General features: G+C 38.4%; 1 pseudogene; it reads left to right on the top strand.

Moving 5' to 3' along the window:
• The first annotated feature begins 1138 nt into the window (after positions 1-1138).
• On the top strand, positions 1139-1254 carry LOC147379334 (U2 spliceosomal RNA; annotated as a pseudogene).
• The last annotated feature ends 5639 nt before the right edge of the window (positions 1255-6893 follow it).

Here is a 6893-nt window from a genome sequence, read left to right as displayed (position 1 = left end):
ATTCTCTGTCGTCCCCTTCTCCTCCTGCCCCCAATCCCTCCCAGCATGAGTCTTTTCCAAAGAGTCAACTCTTCGCATGAGGTGGTCAAAGTACTGGAGTTTCAGCTTTAGCATCATTCCTTCCAAAGAAATCCCAGGGCTGATCTCCTTCAGAATGGAGTCTAAGGCAAATTATAAACTTTGAGCAATTATGATATAACATGATTTATCAATTATAACAAATGTACCATTTTGCTGAGTGATGCTGATAATGGGGGAGTCTATGGTTTCCCTAGTGGTGCTAGTGGTAAAGAACCTGCCTGGCAATTCAGGAGATGTAAGAGATATGGGTTTGATCCCTGGGTCGGGAAGATCCCCTGGAGGAGGGCATGGGAACCCACGCCAGTATTCTTGCCTGGAGAATCCCATGGACAGAGAAGCCTGGCAGGCTACAGTCTATAGGGTCGCAAAGAGTTGGACATGACTGAAGTGACTTAGCACATGAATGTGTGGGGTAGGGTATATATGGAAAATCTCTGTACCATCTACTTGATTTTGTTGTAAACTTAAAACTTCTCTAAAAAATAAATAAATGGAACAAGAAAAAAAGAGATAAACAAAAGAGGAGAAGGGACCAATGACCTTCTTATCTTCCTGTCTTGCCTCTGAATAAAATTCCTAGAACTTCAACAGTCCTTTTGAGATCATGAAACAAAGAACATGAAAATGAAATGGTAGTATACTAAATTGGTCAAGCCAAAATGTGAAAATCAGAAACTCTGACCACACCATTGGTGCTGAACCAAGTTTTAGACTCATTGTTCAGTAAAATAAGTAATTTCTTTATGATATAACCCCATATTATTCAAGGTTTACATTAGTTCAATTAAAAGTATATCTGATATACTATTTATAGTGATAATCAAGATAAAACATGTATTGAAGAATGTTACTTGGAATTATAGTGTATTTTACATTGACTTCTTGAAAGACAACATCTTTATTAGAAATTTAAAACTCCATATTCATCCAAAAGATGAACCATGCCTAGTTATGAAATACCTGAAATGCTTTCAGATGCTTTGCTTTTTAAAAACAATTTCTATGAATTTCTTGCTATGGTAGCACAACTTGAACAAACATTCAAATATTTTAGTTTATCACTTCTTGGCCTTTTGGCTAAGATCAATTGTAGTATCTGTTCTTATCAGTTTAATATCTGATAAACTCTGGGAGTTGATGATGGACAGGGTGGCCTGGTATGCTGCAGTCCATGGGTTCACAAAGAGTTGGTCACGACTGAATGAATGAACAGAACTGAGCTGAACTGAATGTCCTCTATCTGAGAACAACGTATTAAATGGATTTTTGGAGCAGGAAGTTGGAATAGAGGCTTTCTCAGACAAATACTTTACTGTGCAGACTCTTCTTGGTCCACTGGAGAATTCTGGTGGTAGACTGCTAGCTAAAAGTGAAAGTGTTAGTTGCTCAATCATGCAACTCTTTATGACCCAATGGACTGTAGCTCCCCAGGCTCCTCTATCCATGGAATTCTCCAGGCAAGAATACTGGAGTGGGTTGCCATGCTCTTCTTCAGGGAATCTTCCCAACCCAGGCACTGAACCCAGGGCTTCTGCATTGCAGGCAAATTCTTTACTGTCTGAGCCACGTGGGAAGAGCCTTAGCTAGCTAGTGAAGTGAAAGTTGCTCAGTCATTCCCAACTCTTTGCGACCTCATGGACTATATAGTCCATGGAATTCTCTAGGCCAGAATACTGGAGTGGGTAGCCTTTCCCTTCTCCGGGGGATCTTCCCAACCCAGTGGTTGAACCCAGGTCTCCTGCATTGCAGGCAGTTCTTTACCAGCTGAGCCACAAGGGAAGCTAGCTAAGCACCTAGCTAAAATCCTCAGAGGTCGATGGACTTCAAACATGATTATTATCCCATCAGTAACAGAAAATAGCTTTTTACATCTTCATTTAAACAGGTGCTGCTAAGTCACTTCAGTCGTGTCCAACTCTGTGAGACCCCATAGATGGCAGCTCACCAGGGTCCCCCGTCCCTGGGATTCTCCAGGCAAGAACACTGGAGTGGGTTGCCCTTTCCTTCTCCAATGCATAAAAGTGAAAAGTGAAAGTGAAGTCGCTCAGTCATGTACTACCCTCAGTGACCCCACGGACTGCAGCCTTCCAGGCTCCTCCGTCCATGGGATTTTCCAGGCAAGAGTACTGGAGTGGGGTGCCATTGCCTTCTCCGATTTAAACAGGTAGACTACTATAATCATAGATCTGAAATGCTTTATTGTCTCATTAAATTAATAGTTTCCCACAGACTTTCGGTCTCTGGTTTTGGGGTTGAGATGGTAAGGGAAAAGCATTTAAAAGTCCTTTGTTCCTCCTGTTGAAAACTGAAACTTTTATTTGTACCTCTTTATTTTTATTTTTAGCAACGACCCTTATTTCTCCCTTGTAGGCTTTCTATGGCAACATCTAAGTAAGAATAAATTGGAGTTAACCTAAGTTTTCTTTTAATCGGAAGTAAATATGATATCTTAAAATATAGATGGATGTACCCCAATGAGTATTTTATGAGTATTTGGAGTCTTTCCTATCAAAAGACATTTTATTAACAATCTATCTTTCTTATGTTTGTGATGAGACAGTATGCTGTATTGAGTTGACTTAAACAATGTAGTCAGAAAAGCTGTCCTCAAATCTTACTATTAGTAATATTTTAATAGAGAACTTGAGGAATCATAAAAAAATAGTATGTTAATAATCCTGCTTTGCTTCCCTGGAGAAACACTATTTTTTATACAACTGAGAGCCCAATTAATGATTTTTTTTTCATTCTTATTACATTTTATAACAGGAAAATCAGAGTTTGGGGCTTTAAATAACAATTGTATGGTGTTTGTGAAGTTGAAAAATTTTCTGCATGCTCAGATCTCCTCTGTCTGATAAGTCTAGACAATTTTAATGAAACTCTTTCACTTAAACCACAGATCACATTGTGACATGAAAATGATGACAAATATTTCCCAGAAAAGTAAAAAATGAGTATTTATGAATATTTGCTCTTCTTATAAACCACTAATTGTAAGCAGAAGGAATGCACCAAAGAGCTCTGATATAACCATTTTCTGTAGATTTTGCATGGTATATTAAAACTTTAGAATTTGATAAATTTGGAAGATAGGAAAATTAAATCCGAGATGAAAAGAAACACATGCAAAAATGCACATTTTCTAAATGATGAATAATAATATAGCTAAGACTCATGGACATCCAGTGTTATTTATCAGACTGTACTCAAGCATGGTGCAAGAAGAAAGTACTTATACAGCATGTAAGCCAGTATTTGACCAGCTCTGGCACCTAAACAGGAAGATTTTTGGAGCCACGAATGTCTTCTGCACAGATAGGGTTTTATTTAGTGCCAGGGGCATGTCTTTTTCTACTTACATTTCCTGGAAAACAAGTACATATTTTGTAACCAGCCTATGAATAATGAAATACCTTCTCATGAATGGCGGACTTCAGAGAGTTCAGGATTTCAACCTTGGTAAACAAGCATGTATTTGTATGCCGGTCTAGGTTCATGTGAGCCTATGCTGCATTCCACAAACCGTCTCACAGAAAGGTTTCTGAAGCCCTCTTCTGACTCCCACTTCCCACATTTCATGAAGGAATGTGTGTATGGAAGAGGGATGGCTCTTCACAGAAGGATTCTAGTCAAGTGTTTCTGTCTCAAAATCAACCGCAGGCTACTTTAGAAAGTAGAGCAATTTGGAACATTCTTTTGGGAAACTGGTAACATTCTACTGAAAGATGGAAGAGAATAAGTGCTCTTAGTTCTTTGGAGAGATTTTAGACTTCTTACTAATGGATAGGGTCAAAGACTTCGATGATTCTGAACTAGGATGAGAAAGAAGATTACTATGTTCTGATAAGGAAGGAAGTAGAGGTAGAAATCAGTTGTGTTTATGATGTGTGGAGTATTATGGTAAGGCAAAGGGGTCTGACTTCCAGATGTCGATGCCCCTTGTTTTATTCAGCATCCAATTTTTTTTTATTCCTTCAGATATGTGCTTAGTGAAATGTTCAAACCACCCCAGTACCAATTTTCCCTCCCATACTCACACCTCTCCCCCCACACATACATAACTCAGGTGGATAAAAGTCCCTCAGGTTTCCTGTCTTGGAGACAGAAGGTACAGTTAGTCTGCAGATGGCCAATGAGATGACCCTGGCATCTGTCAGTCATAGACTCAATGGATTCCTTTGACTCCTCAGAGGTTGAACGAGATGGAAACTACAGAGATAATTTTAACTAAAGAATCAAACACTTAAATTCCAGGTTTTGCTTAAAGAAAATTACACAAATATAATCATGATTCACGTGTCGCTTAACATCTAGAAATTTAGATAAATACTGGCAACATTTACTACCCATTTGATTTTTTATTTCTCAAGAAGATTTGGGCATTATTTTTCTCTCAGGTAATTCGCTTACAATTTGATATGTCAGTAGGTGGCTATGGTGCCTGATTAAGGCATTCTTATCTGAAAAGAGTGTAAATCGTGCAAGTAAAAACCCTAACTCAAAGATAAGAGGATATTTCCTATTCAAATATACAACTGTTCAAAATGCAAATAATTTTTTCTCTCAAGAAAGTATAATATGGTGTCTTTGATGTGTAGCTTGACTAGTATCAATGTTCATTACTATAAAATCATTTTTATTTATTCATTAATTTTAAAGTGATACTAATCGCTATACTCTCCAAAATATTTTGAAAAAATAGTAGTGAATTGTAACTTGTGTTTGTACTAATAGTGGCACCACTATAGATGTTAAACAGAAATAACAGCTGTACTTTTTACTGAAATGAGTCTTAAATTTTGCAAGTCGTTGATATGCAAGAGTCTCAGAGATACATCCATTACATAAAATATGACCACCCTGTAATTACGTGACCATTGTGAAATATTTCATCAAAACATCCAAAGAAGAAAGTAAAAATCATCCATAAGCCTAACACTATCAGAAATAACTTATGATCTTTAAAATTTTTTTAAATACATATAATTGCTGAAATGTTTAAGCAGAATGTTAACTTATATTTTTATTATGATACAAAATTAGAGTCAGGTTAGAAGAAACACATCAGTTAAGTACCTCAATTACTTAAATACTACTGCTCCATAACTATTGCTTACTTGGATTTATTTCTACCCCCATTATTACCATTAGGTTTGAAGAAAACACAGCTCCTGCATGCCTTCTGCCATGTGGGTGATGCTCCTAGATCCCTTCACTCTTCTAAATATCAAGTTCCTTGACTCTACTTCCAACATACACCTCAAATTCTCTCACATTCCTTCATTATTGCTGCCACTGCCCTTGTCGAACCCTCCATCATCTTGTACTTAGATTAATGTTAAAGTCTCCCTGCTAGTCTCCTTGCTTCAACTTCTGCCCCTCTGGGACTTCCCAGGTGGGCTAGTGCTTAAGACTCCCTGCTTTCCCTGCAGGCGCTGGCTGATTGATCCCTGGTCGGGGAACTAAGATCCTGTGTGCTGGTGGTATAACCAAAAAAAATAAATAAAATAATATTGCCTCTCCATTCAACAGTCAAAAATGGCTGATAATAAATGACGGATTTGTTTGTTTAGTCATTCATGGCTTTGCACCTACTTTAAGGCTCGTTCTTTCCTAGGCACTGGGGGTAAATCAGTGAACAAAATGAAGTTCCTTTTCTCATGCCACAACTGATAGGTTCTTGAGTTCCTATGCTTTCTTAGGCTCCATGTTCTTGCTCAGGGCACTCACTCTGCCTGGAAGGACTTTTTCTGAGTCACATCCTTGCTTGGGTTACTTGTACCAGTGGTTCTTCAAGATAAACAAAAATGGCCACCTCTTTGAGGAATACTTCTGTGTCTCACACCCTACCAGGCTATGTTAATGCAAATATTTGTGCTTTTTAACATTTTCTATGCATTCCCGTCTCTCAGCACTTGCATTGTATTATCATAGTTAATTACCTCTCTGTCTTCCTGAATTTGACTGTGAAATCTTCCTAAGAGGGGATTTTGTGTTTCCATTCTTGCTTATTAGATCACAACATGACCCATGACCTAACTGCATTATTGGAAGGCTGTTGAGACAAAACATCTAGACAGTTTTAATTTCAACATCACACAGATATGAGGCAGCAAGTTAAAAAAAAAAAGCTAATGAAGGGTCTCAGGTTCAGAAGTCCATTCTGGGCTTTTTCTTTGATATCTTCTGGACAAGCTTTAGAATCTGGTTGATTGTGAATGCCCCTGATTAAGGTAGGGGACACATAAGCAGAAAATAAAGACAGCCAATGTGTATGCTCAGTTGCTCAGTCATGTCTGGCTCTTTGCAATCCTATGGACTGTAGCCCACCAGGCTCCTCTGTCCCTGGGATTTCCCAGGCGAGGATACTGCAGGGGGTTGCCATGTCCTTCCGCGGGGTGTCTTCCTGACCCAGGGATCTCATGTCTCCTGCATTGGCAGGCAGGTTCTTTACCACTAGTGGAAGACAGCCAATATCAAACCCATTTTTAACCTTCTTGCTGGGTGATCCTCTGCAAATTGTATGAGTGTGAGATACAATTTTCTCACTTACATCTCAATAATTAATATGGAGGGCATGAAATATCTAGTTGGTTTTCTTCTAAGCAAATGAAAATATTCATGCTAATTGTGAGATATCCATGCAATGTGAGTTTTTATTTCAGTCACTAGTACTTTTCTGAAAGTTCTCCTTGAAGTCTGGATCTATCTTTTAAGTCTATTCATCTCCATCCTCTTATTTTTCCAGGCACAGGAATGTGGTAGGGTGTGTTAGGCAGTGGTTTACAGTCAAACATAATTGGTTAGAT

The sequence above is a fragment of the Bos grunniens genome, chromosome 1 (genome assembly GCF_055505025.1).
Source record: "Bos grunniens cultivar Pamir isolate PY7600 chromosome 1, Bosgru_T2T1.0, whole genome shotgun sequence".
NCBI lineage: Eukaryota > Metazoa > Chordata > Mammalia > Artiodactyla > Bovidae > Bos > Bos grunniens.
This window is presented reverse-complemented; position numbering and strand designations above follow the sequence as displayed.